General features: G+C 44.5%; 1 protein-coding gene across 15 annotated transcripts in view; it reads left to right on the top strand.

The window, feature by feature from the left end:
* Positions 1–17,009, top strand: part of LOC143935951 (microtubule-associated protein tau-like) — a 117,335-nt gene that overhangs the window by 33,754 nt on the left and 66,572 nt on the right. The window contains exon 1 of one of the 15 annotated variants that reach the window (XM_077460182.1): positions 2,100–2,221. The exons of 12 other annotated variants lie outside the window; for them this stretch is intronic. The gene's annotated coding sequence lies outside the window, so the exon portion shown is untranslated. Of the gene's footprint in view, positions 1–2,099; positions 2,222–9,395; positions 9,553–17,009 lie in introns of those variants that run through there. 2 more of the 15 variants (XM_077460181.1, XM_077460180.1) reach the window with 2 other exon arrangements.

Raw genomic sequence — 17,009 nt, 5'->3', positions numbered from 1 at the left:
TTTCCCTGTGCCTGCGTGGGTTTCCTCCTGTGTACTCTGGTTTCCTCCCACGCTCCAAAGACCTGCTGGTAGGTTAATTGTCCCCTGTCTAAATTGCCCCTTGAACCTTAGATTTGTAAGCTCCCTGAAGCAGGGACTGATGTGAATGCACAATATATATGTAAAGCACTGCGTAAATTGATGGTGCTATATAAGTACCTGTAGTAAGTTAATAAGAGATCAACCCCATTGACCTCCATCCAGAAGTAAAGTACCAGTTTTGGGTGAAGGCTTTAATACACTGGTCTCTATCTAGTATGAAGGAAGAGCATGGGTCTTTGGAAAACATTGGTAGGGTAGACTGATACCTCTGAAAATTAGATAGTAATTTAATCAGTTTAACAAAGTGATGGACTTCAGCATAAAGTTAATAGCAATCCCAGCATGGCCTGGTCTCATGGAATTGCTGAAGCTTGTATTTCCTCGGCAGTAAAGAGTTGAAGGCTGCCCTAAGTGGTAGAACATCCTTGCCAGCTTTACACGGAGGGTCATGAACGTTGGAAAACAATCCAATCCTAAGATGTCACTATTCTATGAAGTTGGCACTGGTCTTTAGAATGATGACCGATGAAACCTCATTTGATTTTTAAGGATTGTGCCTCCATTTTTTTTTTTTGTTCTTTTATGCTTCCTATATCCCATAGCATGCATGACAGGGTGTATTGGGCTTGTTGACATATTTTATTGCTATGTGCTCATCCTGTATTATAGCAAGGTTTCTTTATAATTCATGGATTTGGTTCATTCAAAGAGTTGTCATTATGGAAATGAGCTTCCATTAGTAACACTCTCACTAACAACCTAAATGTCCCTCAACACTCAAAGCTGTATACTGGCTTTCAGCTCTTCCCCACCCTGCTTAATTGGGATTAAGGAGGCTCAGTGCAGAATGGGAGCGAAGCATTACTGCTTCCCCGTATACAAAGGCTGGTGTGTGCTATTCTTCTCTTTTTAAGGCAGTTACATTCAGTTTTAGGGTGACTACAGTCCACTTTTTGTCATTAGACATGGACCTGCCAACAGATTGCCAATGGCAACCATTACAATTTAGGGAGAAAGAAAAGTGGGTGGTTGTCATGCTTACCCAGTACCTTCAAAGCTTGCCAGTTCACTGGCTGCATGCTTTTTGCTGATCAGTACTGCAGCCTTGGACAGCCAGTCGGTTAGGGTTTCCAGAAGGAAATAATGCAATTGCAACCTCAATATTTCTGTTAGCACAAGCTTCCTTTTTAAAGTTGAACACCATCTAATGAATGTGTGCATTCCCTGAAAAATAGCAAAATGTATTACTACATAGAATCAGAAGTACCTGAATTGCTCTTGATATTAACCTCTGGTCATCTTCTGCACATCGGCACTTGTACAGGGAGAGGGACCACACTAGAATCTAATCGGACTCTGCATGAGTTGATGACACATTAGGGTGTTGTTTCTCCTACTGTACATTACCCAGTTGGCAGGATGTAGACTGGGAGGTGACACCAGTGTATTTCTTAACTCTGACAGGACAAGCGGCGTCACCTTACTGGCTGTTCTGCCTGGCAGATGTGTAGCAAATACAAAAATGGCTGGACAGAATTAGAAATCTTTTGGCAGATAAGAGAATTCACATCTGTGTCTTCCAATGGTGTATTTAGCCATTTGCCTGGAGTTCAGCTTTAAACTCATCTGTGATATTGGATTGGATTCAGTGTCTCTATGTTGGCTTGTCCCCTTTCCTGTCCATTCAGTGTGCTCGGGGGCATTGCTGCTCAGTGCTTGGCACAGGCTGGAAATCCTATGCTTAAAAACCCAGAACAAGGTCATAAAGTTCATGTGGCTTCTAGTTCTAGAAAAGGCAATGAAAGTTTCACATCCTACCCACTGCAAATGTGCGTGCTCATTCTCCTGTATGTGCCCCTCTCCTGTGTGACGTTTGTGATTTCCAGGCTGTGTTGTGCTCCCATGGAAGTGACAGTTTTTGGTAGGTCTGTCTGTAAAGCTTGCCCCCCTCCAGCGCTGGAGCTATTAATAGAGGAGACACAGGAAGGATTGATGTAACTCAAGCTGCTCCACTGCCGGCTCATGTAACTGCACATATGACACACAGAAAGTGCCTGCGCCTTCTGCCACCATCCATACAGAGGAGAGACCAATGAATGTACTCATCCAGACAACAAAGGGTTAGACAGACTGCTTACAGGTAGGTAGGGGCATGCTGGGCTCCTTGCCTCGCTTTGTTGGGACCTAGAAATCCTGTTACACTACACAAGTACCAATAAACGAAAGGCATGAAGTTATCTTCTAAAATCACGAGTCGCATAGAACAGGCACATAAGTTACAATTGCTTATGCACTGACCATAATTGCACTGCAATTCTTCCTCCGTTTTTCCTTTATTGCGTTTAGAAATTATTCAACTTGCATTTGCTAGGATAAAACAGACTGTTGACTGTGAAATAACTTTACCCAGCAGAAGTACCCCCTAAGTACCACCCCCCAGGGGTATATATAATACTAGATAGAATATGTCCTAACCATGGGGCTACGTTTCCTTTCTTCTGTATTGGTTTTTCCTCTTCCCTTTTTTTTTTTTTTTTTTTAATTCCTTTATTTAACTATAAGTTGCATTATACAAAATAAGAAAGGGGTAACGCAAGATACATATACGTAAGTTTGTTGGTAACTTAAACATCATCAGAACTACAAAGGCAGCTCAACCAATCGGAGCATACACAAAACAACGAGTTCCAAGTTGGGCAGATTTGTCTTTTTACATGTTGAGCACAAATATACTTGACGGTTACTAAAGAGATGCATTACAGAATTTAAAGCAGAACTCAATTCTGCATGGGTTGGGTGGGATCTCACCATACTGTCCACAGCATACTTGCACATTATTGTACACTTACCTCCAAGTGTGCCCTGGTCTAGTCTTGACTGGTCCACGCTCCAGTTGCTGATCCATCAATCGCTATCTATCCCCTGCTGCTTTGTCCAGGTCCTTGCAACACTCCTTGTGGTGAAATCCACTGATGTGTATCTTTTCTGGCACCTAGCTCTGTTCTTGGCATGCCAAGAATAAGCTGTGGGGTTAATATGATGCATGGGCCATACAGCGCACATAAGAACTGACTCCAGCCACAATTTTTTGGCAGAGGAGACTTTGCATGCTTCTTTTTTGTCCAGAAACTCTAGCTTCTTACAGTTTTCCACAGAAGGACTTTTTAGTTCTTTACTTTAAGCAAGACCTGTTGGGAATTATCAAAGAGAAGAACCTCACCAACCCAGTGCATTGGTATGTAGATGAATGTGGCCTCAGCCAGCACCTCTCCAGCCATACTCACCTGACATTTTTTTTACACTCACCTGACTTTTGCCCTGCTCACGGGGCTTGGTCACAGACAAACATGTTCGGGGGTGCGGCAGGAGCGGCATTGGCTGAGGCTACATTCATCTACATACTAATTGATTGGGTTGGTGAGAGGCGCCTTTTCTTCTCTTTTGAAAATGCTCTTATACCTCCTGGTGCACTGACGCCAGCTCTCTTCACTGCAACCGGAGTCGAGATATCTGTCTCGACTTTGAGCGGCACTGCAAGGTCCATTTGAAACCTGTAAGGAAAACAGAATTCCCAACCAAACCCATGTGGGGCAACCTCTGGTGAAAATACTTTATTTTTTTTATTTTTTTTGCCTCTCCCGGTTTCTCCAGTTTTCGCCAATATCCGCCAAACGAATGATTTAACCTTTGACCGAACTGGACAATACAGGGGGTTTTAGGTATACAACGTTGGGTCTATATTCTGAAAAGATCCATAACACTTCCGTTTTAGCTTTGGAGTAGAGTAGTGATAGATAAGAACCTCTGTCATGTTTTTATTGTTTGCCTGCTGGAAAAATACAATATCCTTTTAGTTCCTGGTGGCCATTGTTACCAGAAATCCAAAATGTTAAGTTGTTCCCCAGAACAGGAATAGAGGTGAAATCTTCCAAAGGGAAAGCTTGGCTATGAGGACAGCTGTTCAAGGGAGAATTTTCTGTTCATTGAAGAGATTTAGAGGGAAATCTCTCCTGTCACAACTTCCTGTTGTCTACTGAACAGGAAGTGAAGGGAAATCTGCCCATTTGGACACAGATGATAAAAGAATACGAATACCTAGACCAGCCTTTCTCAACCTTTTCAACACAGAGGAACCCTTGAAACAGTTCTCTGGTCTCGGGGAACCCCTGCTAAAAATTAGAAATCTACAACTCATGATACATTAGTGTGATGGTCAGTGGGAAGAATGCTCCTTACACTTGTGGTCATTGGGAAGAATTACCTCCTTACAGATAGCTAAAAAGATCAATGGTGTCAGTGGGAACTTATCTGAGAGGCAGAAATTGCCCAATGCTGAAGGAACCCCTAGCAACCTTTTTGGAGGAACCCTGGTTGAGAATCACTGACCTAGACTAAGGTTTGAACAATTCCCTTCTCTTTGAAAATGAGATAAAGAATATTTGACTTTTATATATACTTTGCGTTCATCCTTTACTAGGTGCTCATTATTTCATAGAACACTGGGGCTCATCCGGTAAGATGGACCATAGTGGCGTGGCCCTGATCAACTAATTAGCTGTTTGTTACTTTATTAGTGCAATGTAAATGCTTAAATCTGACCCCTTAATAGTTTTTACCTGTAATATTACTGTTTTTCCATTGCTGATAAAAGTCCTGTGGCTTTCCCCAACATCCCACTGACAGATCTGTCTTGTTAGCATTGTATTTTAATATTGTACCGAGACAGCTGCATGGTGATTCAGAATGATGGGAACACATCTCATCCATTAGCCTTAGACAGGGAATACGATGTACAGAAAACAATTACAATCCTTGGTGAGGTTTGTTAACATCGTAGTTTCGATATCCATCATTTGACTTGGAAAATGTAAAAGCAGCTTGAAGCTTTTGTGCAGGAATGAATGCCTCTGCTAGTAAGCTTCTCATCTTTTTCAAAAAGAAAGAGGCACGGAAACCCCAATTCACAAAACTGTATGAGCTATGGTACAGAACCGTGTTTTTATCTCATAAGAACCCCATTGAGGTGCTTAATTCACAGTAATTTAAACTGTATACAGTGAGGGAAAAAAGTGTTTGATCCCCTGCTGATTTTGTACATGTGCCCACTGACAAAGAAATGATGTCTGTAAATTTAATGGTAGTTGTATTTTAACAGTGAGAGAGAGAATAACAAAAAATATCAGGAAAAACGCATTTAAAAAAGTTATCAATTGATTTGCATTTTAATGCGTGAAATACGTTTTTGATCCCCTATCAATCAGCAAGATTTCTGGCTCCCAGGTGTCTTCTATACAGGTTATGAGCTGAGATTAAGAGCACTCACTTTGAGAGTGTTCCTAATCTCAGCTTGTTACCTGTCTATCTCTCCACCATGGCCAAGACCAAAGAGCTGTCCAAGGATGTCAGGGACAAGATTGTAGACCTACACAATATGGTCTACAAGATCATCGCCAAGCAGCTTGGTAAGAGGGTGACAACAGTTGGTGCAATTATTCGCAAATGGAAGAAAGGCAAAATAACTGTCAATCTCCCTCGGTCTGGGGCTCAATGCAAGATCTCACTCGCCTCATGGAGTTGCTTAATAAGCCTGCAGGCGGACTATCAGGGCAATAGTTCTCCTATAATTGCCTGGTCTGCATTTCCAGAGATAGAAGAGAGAAAAAAAGTAGGGGGCGATTGAAAGAGGAGGAAAAAGTATATAGAAAAATAAATCCAACCAGCTAGACTCGTCACTCCAGGATCCCACAAAGACTCGGGCCACACATGGCAGGGGGTGCCCCAAGCAATCAAGGGGGATTCCACCAGGAGATACCAGCCCTCCCAAATTGCCGTATATCGAGCCATACGATCTTCTAAGCGGGCCGACAGACTCCATGAACTCCACATCTTTAATTCTGGCATAGAGGTCTGAAAGTGTTTGGATGTTGATTTATTTATTTTTTTCCCCAGTGTAGGGCCACTAAGCACCTTGCCGTTGTGAGTATATGTGTGGCCAGTTTTCCGGGGAGTTTAGGAGGCAGAAGGCCGAGTAGAAACAGCTTAGGGGAGAGGAGGATATCTACCTCAAACAGCCGATGGAGAAGCCCCTGTGCCAGTTTTGTGCTATTCATCTATATGGACACTTTTTGAGTTGATTGATCGTATTTATTTAATGTACATTGGAGTATGTATCTTTTTGTGAGATACCTGTGGTATCATTAAGCACTAGAACACTTTTGTATCACTTAAGGTTTATCTTAATAGCGCTTCCTTCTCATTTACAACCCACGTGGATGGGTATTCCAGCATGTCCATGACCCAAAACAAGGCAACAAAGGAGTGGCTCAAGAAGAAGCACATTAAGGTCCTGGAGTGGCCTAGCCAGTCTCCAGACCTTGATCCCATAGAAAATATGTGGAGAGAGCTAAAGGTTTGAGTTACCAAACGTCAGCCTCGAAACCTTAATGACTTATAGAGGATCTGCAAAGAGGAGTGGGACAAAATCCCTCCTGACATGTGTGCAAACCTGGTGGCCAACTACAAGAAATGTCTGACCTCTGTGATTGTCTGTCTCAAGGGTTTTGCCCCAAGTATGAAGTCATGTTTTGCGAAGGGGTCAAATACTTATTTTGCTTGTGAAAATGCAAAATGTACAAAATCAGCAGGGGATAAAATGCCTAGTAGTAGTAGTAGTAGTAGTAGTAGTAGTAGTAGTCTACTTGGATGAGTGGCAGAGAATCGTCCGTGTTGCACAACAAGTCCAGATGAATGTGACTAGGTATACCATTAACCAGGATCAGGGTGCTGCAAGTTCTCACTACTGACCAGTAGTTTTCTGCATCTTACTCATACCTTACTCATACCTGTGAAACCCTTATGGTACTTAATGTACTCCTTCAGATGTGGAATGTAAGTATTTGGTGTTCTCTCTCCCAAGTGGCTCTGACAGGTCTGCCTGGCATGGGGCCAATAGGAAGCCTCATAGACTTGGTGTTGTACAATCTTTACTACACTTCCCTTCTTGGGAAGCTATATAATTTGGGGACAGGAATGCTAAAATCCTATGCAAAGAGAAGTATGTATCATTTTCACAAATGTATAAGTAACTATTCCCTTATCTGTGCAGTCCTTGATTTATTTTGTAATCTTTCATTTAATTGTATATCAGAGTTCAAAATATTGTATTTCAGCCATTTTAGGCAAGGCGAGGCTTAGTGCAATATTCTTCAGGGGGATCAGCGTGCATGCAAATTAAAAGGAGAGAAAATGTGAATGTTGACCGTTGTAAAGGTACACCTTTAAAGAGGAAGTAAACCCTGATGAGTTTACTTCCTCTTTCATTCCCTGCAAAGGTAAAGCATAATGAGCTACCATGCATCGCATAGTAGTCCATTATGTGTCACTTACCTGACACAGGAGCCAGCGAAGTCACCGCTGTCCCCTGTAGTCCGGCGCACCCATCTTCTCTGTGGGGTCTCGCAGCTCCGCCGCTGTCATTCGGCGAAGCCGTCACTCCCGTGCATGCGCACGGGAGCCGAGACGTGCGGCATTGCGCGGCATCTTCGCCATCGACGATGCCACGCTCAGTGCGCATGCGCCGTAGACAGCGGTGCCCGTCTTCTGGCAAATATCTCCTAATCCGTATAGGTTTGGGAGATATTTCTTGGACCTACAGGTAAGCCTTAATCTAGGCTTACCTGTAGGTCAAAGTGGTTTGTAAGGGTTTACAACCACTTTAAATACAGCTTCCATCGTGTATTCTTGTAATGATGGTGGTTCTTAGAAGGTTTAGGCTGTGGGAGTATTTGGCACAGTGTATATTGATGTCCTGAAATGACGATGAACTGTTAATAGCTGTACCATCCAGCTATCCCGCAATGTTTCATCGCTTCTACTGTAGCGTTGGGTAAGAGCCGGTTCACACAGGGGCGACTCGTCAGGCGACTTAGCCGCCTGACAAGTCGTGTCCCATTCTGTGCAATGGAACCGTTCTAATCAGAGCGACTCAAGTCGCTTCGACTTAGAAAAAGGTTCCTGTATGACTTTTGGGGCGACTTGCATTGACTTCTATACAGAAGTCATTTTGCAAGCCGCCTCTAAAGTCGGATCCCGGTCGCCTGAGGCAGTCGTGCTGCCTCAGTGTGAACGGGGGCTATGTCCCCTCTCCAAATGTCACAGTACTTAGGCACCAGGTGTTGCTATGTTGTGGGATGCAGAATGAACTTGCTTGTCCCATGTCCTAAAACACCAAAAGTCTACTTAAACGGTATATAGAGATAAGCAGAAGGTAAACTTTGACACCAGATGGTGACTGCAGTGCAGCAGTGTGTTCAACTGATGGAAGGTGGGCTGTAAAGCAGTTCTCCTCACTTAATTCATAGCTGCCCCCCTCAGTAATTCCTCTTTGCCACTAGATATCCTCAGTCTTCTGGTTTGAATGACATTCAGCATCTTTCGGTCCACTTCCTCTGAACCCAAGCTGTAATGGACCCATCCACCGCTCTCCAGGTTGAATGATAGCCAGCATTATTTGGTCCACTTCCTCTGAGCCCAGGCTGTCATGGACCTGTTCTCAGTCTTTTGGGTGCAATGACAGCCAGCATCATTCAGACTACTTCCTCTGAGGATGAGTCCATGACAGCTTAGGCTTAGGGGAAGCAGTCTGAATGAAGGTGGCAGTCATTCAAGTCAGACTGAGAACACTTCCATGACAACCTGAGCTCAGAGGAAGTGGACTGAATGAAGCTAGCTGTCATTCAGTATGGAAAGTGGAGGACCTGTCCATTACACACTGCTTCCCCAGAGCCCCAGTCTGTCCCTTTTATCCTCAGTTTTCTGAGTTGAATGACGGCCTGCATAATTCGGACCACTTCCTCTGAGCCCAGGCTGTCTTGGATCTGTCTTCTGTCTTCAGGGTTCAATGACAGCCAGCATTATTTAGACCACTTCCTTTGAGCTCAGGCTGTCATGGACCCATCCCCTTTGTCCACAGGTTCACCACAAACAAGACACTTCCGGTGTACACTAAAACCTTCATTGTAAGGACCCAAGTACAAAATCTCCCTGGCCTAACCTCTTTCTTCAGTGTGATGTTTATTGCTGTATTACGGGTGCACTTCTAGCTCATATATCTCTCGTGTTGATCCAGAAGAATGCAAACATTGCCTGCTGTTATGTGTCCATATGACCCCCCCGATTCCCTGTGTGCAGTCAGTAACTGAATATAATTCCCAATATTTGCTAGTGTGCCCATTCTGCCAGAGAACTTCCCCTAGATAAACTGCTGACTCTCTGAAGTGTGAGAGCGAGAGGGGGCCTGCTGCCTCTAGATAAAACATTTAGCTCTGTCAGGAGGATTCCCTGTGGGACAAGATAAACCGAAGAGGCCTCCCTTCCGAATTTATCTCTGCTGAGCCTCGTCTGGCCACATAGGCGTATTCTGGTAGCTGGAACACGGGTGGCTTGTAGCAAGGGGCCTCTATAAAGAGGTAGGTATGTAATCACACTTGTTTTTTTCCTTTTTTTTCCCCAAAGGTTTATATTTCTATCTGTTTAATTTCTGTATAAACATAGTACTTTTATAAATTTTGGTTAATGGCCACCATAGAGTTTTTTTGTGTATCGGCAACTACCATGGGCTGAGGCGTATTCATTTCTCCCATTGGTGTATTCTTTGTCTTCTTCTTCGTCGTCGTCGTCTTCTTCTCTTTTTTTCTTTTTTTTTAACAGACGTCCTCTATAGCATGCACGTGCATCTCTATATTAGCTGAGATTAAACATTGTATATCGTCTGAACATACTGTCAGATGTAAGGGTCTTTGCCTTGCACAGTTCTGGTGTTGTCCCCAGAAGGATCCGATCTGTTTGGGAGTTTGTCTCCCTTGTGCATGTGTGGGTTAAAAACAAGCTCCCGATTAACCCTCACAACCCAAAAACCTATTTTTTGGCTATTCGTAAAACGACCTTAGGGTAGACGTGTGTGTGACTTTGGTAGGGACATCCGACTGTACTCTCTTTCTAGCACGGGGACTTGTAAAAATGGTTTGGTGTACTTTGTAATGTGGCCGCCCCATATATAAATACTACAGCCAGATAACTGGAGCTAGTACTTGTAAGATGCATTCTTTCTTCCTCTTCCTCCTTTATATATGAATGTTAACCAACAAGACAATCCGGGCATATCCAGCCACTTCATAGAACCGATACACAGTGCAAGAGTGAGAGAATTGCTTCATCCATCAGAGCCTGATTAATGACCGCTCTGGTGGGAAAGGTTTGATAAAGCAGCTTGACTGATTTTAGTTAGAATGGTTGTAGACTATTATTTCAAGCCTTAGATTAGAGCAGGGATATGCAATTAGCAGACCTCCAGCTGTTGCAAAACTACAAGTCCCATCATGCCTCTGCCTCTGGGTGTCATGCCTGTGACTGTCAGAGTCTTGCTAAGCCTCATGGGACTTGTAGTTCTGCAACAGCTGGAGGTCCGCTAATTGCATATCCCTGGTTTAGAGGATTATTTGCTAACATCGCTAAAAGCTGCCGCTTTGTACAAAAACCATAAAAAGCTATTTATATTTCACAAAAATGTGATGGGACCAATGTATCATTTACGACTCCAGTGCTTTACTTGGGGTCCTTTGGTACTTATTGTGCGGCTCTCAAGCCCCCAGCAGCCAGTGTTTCCTCTGCACACTTGTTACTCGGACCTGATCAGACCATGACCTGGAACAGTAGAAGTGTCCCTGAATGGGCTCTGTGTCATGTCACAGTTATGTAGGGAGAGCCCGGGAACACCTCGTCTCACTGTTCAGAGTCCCACGCTAATGACGAGGTCAGAAAAATGTTCTGTCTACCACCATATGTACAGTATCTCACAAAAGTGAGTACACCCTCACATTTTTGTAAATATTTTATTATATCTTTTCATGTGACAACACTGAAGAAATGACACTTTGCTACAATGTATAGTAGTGAGTGTACAGCTTGTATAACAGTGTAAATTTAATGTCCCCTCAAAATAACTCAACACACAGCCAATAATGTCTAAACCACTGGCAACAAAAGTGAGTACACCCCTAAGAGAAAATGTCCAAATTGGGCCCAAAGTGTCAATATTTTGTGTGGCCACCATTATTTTCCAGCACTGCCTTAACCCTCTTGGGCATGGAGTTCACCAGAGCTTCACAGGTTGCCACTGGAGTCCTCTTCCACTCCTCCGTGACAACATCACAGAGCTGGTGGATGTTAGAGACCTTGCACCCCCCCACCTTCTGTTTGAGGATACCCCACAAATGCTCAATAGGGTTTAGGTCTGGAGACATGCTTGGCCAGTCCATCACCTTTACCCTCAGCTTCTTTAACAAGGCCGTGGTCGTCTTGGAGGTGTGTTTGGGGTTGTTGGAATACTGCCCTGCGGCTCAGTCTCCAAAGGGAGGGGGATCATGCTCTGCTTCAGTATGTCACAGTACATGTTGGCATTCATGGTTCCCTCCATGAACTGTAGCTTCCCAGTGCCGGCAGCACTCATGCAGTCCCAGACAATGACACTCCCACCACCATGCTTGTCTGTAGGTAAGACCCACTTGCCTTTGTACCCCTCGCCTGGTTGCAGCCACACACACCTGACACCATCTGAACCAAATAAGTTTATCTTGGTCTCATCAGACCACGGGACATGGTTCCCATAATCCATGTCTTTTAGTCTGCTTGTTTTCAGCAAAGTGTTTGTGGCCCTTCTTGTGCATCATCTTTAGAGGAGTCCTCCTCTTGGGGCTACAGCCACACAGACCAATTTCATGCAGTGTACAGCGTATGGTCTGAGGACTGACAGGCTGCACTCCCACCCCTTCAACCTCTGCAGTAATGCTAGCAGCACTCATGTCTATTTCCCAAAGACAACATCTGGATATGATGCTGAGCACATGCACTCAACTTCTTTGGTCGACCATATGAAAAGGTATAATAAAATATTTACAAAAATGTGAGGGTGTACTCACTTTTGTGAGATACTGTATACTGCTAGAACTGCTATACCACACCACCGTACCTAACTGCTGACTACTATCTACTGTATTCTCTTTTCTCTTTGCAGTCTCTGACAAATCCTCTGTAGTAGGTCTGCAGTCTGACCATTCTCCTGTAGTATGTCTGCAGTCTCTGACCTATCCTCTGTAGTATGTCTGCAGTCTCTGACCTATCCTCTGTAGTATGTCTGCAGTCTCTGACCTATCCTCTGTAGTAGGTCTGCAGTCTCTGACCAATCCTCTGTAGTAGATCTGCGGTCTCTGACCAATCCTCTGTATTATGTCTGCAGTCTCTGACCAATCCTCTGTATTATGTCTGCAGTCTCTGACCAATCCTCTGTAGTGGGCCTGCAGTCTCTGACTACCCTCTGTTATAGGTCTGCAGTCTCTGACCAATCCTCTGTAGTAGGTAGGTCTTCGGTTTCTGACCATCCTCCTGTAGTAGAGCTGCAGTTTCTGACCATCCTCCTGTAGTAGAGCTGCGGTCTCTGACCATCCTCCTGTAGTAGAGCTGCGGTCTCTGACCATCCTCCTGTAGTAGATCTGCGGTCTCTGACCATCCTCCTGCGGTCTCTGACCATCCTCCTGTAGTAGATCTGCGGTCTCTGACCATCCTCCTGCGGTCTCTGACCATCCTCCTGTAGTAGATCTGCGGTCTCTGACCATCCTCCTGTAGTAGATCTGCAGTCTCTGACCATCCTCCTGTAGTAGATCTGCAGTCTCTGACCATCCTCCTGTAGTAGATCTGCGGTCTCTGACCATCCTCCTGTAGTAGAGCTGCGGTCTCTGACCATCCTCCTGTAGTAGATCTGCGGTCTCTGACCAATCCCCTTTACTAGGCCTGCGGTCTCTGACCATTCTCTGTAGTAGGGCTGCAGTTTCGGACCATCCTCTGTAGTAGGCCTGCAGTCTCTGCCTGACAGATTTGTTTAGCTGAAGGTCAATTTCATAAATGACAAATGCACTTTAAACTGACAAATCAAAATACCTTTTGCTAGAAGCATCAGGTAAAATATACCAGCCTTTGACTTTTTAAGCTGCAGACTAATTCAAGGCCACAAAGCAAAATGGACTCGGCCTCACTGCTTCAGGGTCTGTATTTGGCTGAAAGTCTGAGCATGTCCGAGGCTTTTTCCACAGGTATTTTGCCATGACAATTTCTTTTTACTCAAGGCCATTGTTCCTGAACCCCATCCGTCCTCTCTAAAATATTCATAGAACAGCTTGTCTCATACATAAAAGCGGCTCTGTACAGAATGGAATCTGGGTCACAAATTGAAGCAGAGTTTCCCTCTAAGCACTTAAGTTTCTTTTCCACTTCACAGAAGAAAGGCACCATATTGTTATGTTGTCTCCTGTGGTGGCACGAGGTTCATTACATCTCCAAGCATAGAATTGTTTTTCTCTGTGGCTGACAGTAAATTATATTAACCTGTTGGAGTGAATCCTGAAAAAGGCAGGCAGCAGTCCAGCTTCACTTTTCAGGTCAACCATGAGCACCGATCAGCACCTTGTTAGAGTGCCAGATAATGCTTTGACAATTCCATTCTGGCATGTGGTAATGCGCACTTTTAGAGAAGGTGCCATATTTGTAGCTATTTTGTGAACTGAATGAGAACAGTACGATTGTACAGACAGGTACACTTTAAATTGGCTAATTCGGTGATGCAGATGTAGCGGTGGCTCCTGAAGAGCATGCGCTATGCGTTTTTAAAGTTAGTGTTATACCTAAACTGCAGTTTGGTTTGGGTACAATTGTCTAAATTTGGACTTCAGCATCGGTCTGACTGGACTGTGAGATGTTCCACCTGACCACAGGGGGCACTGTCTCTTCTGGCAGGTATGGAACTATGGTCTGGGTGCCTAAGTTACTCTCTCGGAGCCTGCCCAGTGGGAGTGGCGCTCTTGCTGTGCTTTCTAGGAGGGGGTATTTAAGATGCGGATGTCACGTGGTTCGGTGTTCCGGTCCAGAAGGATGTACTGACTTGATGGTCCTGGTCCTTCTTACCAGCCCCAGGAAGGCTATGGCCTGGGGTGCGCATCCACCCGATCTTGAGGTCTCGGGGCTTTCTAGCCCGAGGCAAGGAAACTAAAGGAGGATTCTGAGGTGGTTGAGTGCTGTCTCCGGTTTGGGAGAGACCCAGCGACTTCAAGCATTCCAGGGGAGGTCTCTTCAGAAGAAGACCACGTACGGGTTGGTTTCTTAGTAAGAGCCTGGAAGGGCTCAAGTACCCAAGAGAATCCGGTCTCGTGGATATCGCCAAGCTGGCTGAAAGATCCAGGTATCCCACAAGTGTTTTTCAAGATTAGTTTCCCTACGTGTTCTACAACAATGTCTGTGGCAGAGACTTGTTCCTGAGTAAGCACCTTGTTGGCTGCTAGACCCTGTGAGAGAGGGACTGTCCAACTTGAGTGAACATCCAGTTGCGAATGGCTATTCTCTGGATGCAGTCAAAGTAAACAAGTTCTTCAATATTGAACTTTGACACTAAGAGTACCTGAACTTTCCTTTCCAACCCTCTGATCCCAATTTAAGAGACTGTTCCTTGCCTACGTTTTGCAAATAAAATCCATTCAAGTGTATCTGTTGTCAGTCTCTCGAGTTACTGGGCCATCTACCACGGGACACCCCTAGACGTGAAGTGTGGATAGAAGAAGGTAACGGTAAGCCCAAATCTAACCAGCAGCTCCTCTGGGGGTAGTGCTACACAGAGGAGGTGGTCTCACAGCTTCAAATGTACCAGTGAGTGAGAGGGCCCACCTAAAATAGTTAAATTTAATTTTTATTTAACCAAGAAGGCCCTGGAATCAGGTGGTAAATATAAAGGAGATTGTTCCATCAGATTGTAACTTGTGTGGTCTGTAACCTTCCAGTGCACCCCCCGGGAGCACCCCACTCTGTATGGTTTGCTGTTTTTAATTTGCTTACCCTTTTCCAAAATTCAGCAGTGACCGGTCCTCAGTAATGCAGAGAGTAGTGCTGATGTGATGAAGTCTGCATCATTAGAATGGGCAGGGCAACCCAGCACACTCACAGTATGTACAAAAAAATGATCCGCACTCCAGTTATTGCTCTTAAAATTTCTTCATTTTATTGAATAGCCACAGTGAACAAATGCAAATTAAGTCAGTTGATGTGTTTCAGCCTAGAAGGCCTTAGTCTTAATTAGTGGGTCATGACTAAGGCCTTATAGGCTGAAACGTGTCAACTGACTTAATTTGCATTTGTTCACTGTGGCTATTCAATAAAATGAAATTTTAAGAGCAACAACTGGAGTGCGGATCATTTTTTCTACATTCCTCTACTCAGCCAGTGACTGGATCGAGCACTTTGGAGCTCTGCTATCTATGTGTTGTATGGGTAGTAACACTGACTTTTCTGTTAATACTTTGCACTTACAGTATGCCCTCAGTCTTTCAGATTAAAGCAGAGGTCCGCCCAAAAAAAATAAAAAAAAATAAAATCCAGAAGCTACACATACTGCAGCTGCTGGCTTTTAAATGATAGGACACTTACCTGTCCTGGAGTCCAGCGATGTTGGGACCGCAGCTGATGTTTCCATCAGCTGTTGGGTGCTGCCACCGCCATTGCGCGCGAGGGACCCCAGTAGTATAGCTTTAGGGCTTGATGCTGAGAACACTACTGCGCATGCATGAGGCCCTGCTCCTCTCTCCTACTGGCCTGGCGACAGGGGAAGGAGCCCGTGGTGACACCGGCGCGTACTCCCGGTAGTCAAAGACTGGTATTCTGTCCCCCCTCCCCCCAAAAGGTGCTAATTGTGGCACCGGAGGGGAAGAGGAGACAAATGAGCGGAAGATCCACTTTTGGGTGGAAGTCCACTTTAAGTGATACCGAACATTATTGGACCCAGAAAACTGAGGCCATCTAGTGGTGAAATGGGTTTACTGCAGAGGGATGGTGCCAGAGTGGAGGTTTATGGCAGCTGGAAAGCTTTTCTTTATTTTAAGCACCGGATAGATTAAAATGTTCCCAGGAGTTCGACTTTAAGGCAATTTTAAAATCTAGTAATCAAAGGCAACCTATCAAAAACAATTTAACTGGTCTGGCTGCAGCAAACTGAAGCCTGATTGGTTGTGGTGTGTTATTGCATCTCATGATTGCCCCAATGAATGAGTCCCTTTTTATGGGTCTGTAAAATCTTTAACTCTGATTCCAAACCGATCACAAATCAGGTTTTTATGGGCGAGTGACATCTAATTGAAGCACATGACGACGATAATAAAACAGAGGACAATAAATAGAATCACACGGAGAAGTGGCATCTTATTTACAGCGCAGACATGACTCATGAATATCATCCTCTGGGCACTATAAATACAAGACTGAAGAGGAATGTATCTGCTGTTACGAGACACACTCATCATCATGTCCTTTTTCACTGCCATTTTGTCTTTAATTGTGTTCTAAATAAAATCGCTATCCTTCCGTTTTAAAGTATGGCGGCACCATACTTTAAATAAATCATTAGTTAAATAGTTAGTAAGGTTGAATAAAGACACCAGTCCATCCAGTTCAACCTGAGTGAGTGTCTACAATTGTCCCTATCCCTGTACATCGCACACTCACATCGGTCCCTACCCTCAAGGAGCCCACAATCCAAGGTCCCCATCCATATACTAAGGCCAATTTTTTGGACAGAAGCCAATAAACCTACCTGCATGTCTTTGGAGTGTGGGAGGAAACCGGAATACCCGGAGGAAACCCACGCAGGCACAGGGAGACTATGCAAACTCCAGGCAGGTAGTGTCTTGGATGGGATACAGATCAGCGACCCTTTTTTACTGCTAGGTGGGAGTGCTAACCACTACACCACTGTGCCGCCCATAAGTAAGCCCGGTAAGTTCTATATATTGGCAGTCCAGGGCCCCCAAATATGCAAATTCTGGCATATATTTACAAAGTAA

Source organism: Lithobates pipiens, unplaced genomic scaffold (assembly GCF_037356315.1).
Source record: "Lithobates pipiens isolate NorthernLeopardFrog02 unplaced genomic scaffold, aLitPip1_a1.2 Scaffold_28, whole genome shotgun sequence".
In the NCBI taxonomy this organism is placed as follows: domain Eukaryota; kingdom Metazoa; phylum Chordata; class Amphibia; order Anura; family Ranidae; genus Lithobates; species Lithobates pipiens.
The sequence above is the reverse complement of the archived record's forward strand: the minus strand, read 5'-3'. Positions and strand labels throughout refer to the sequence as shown.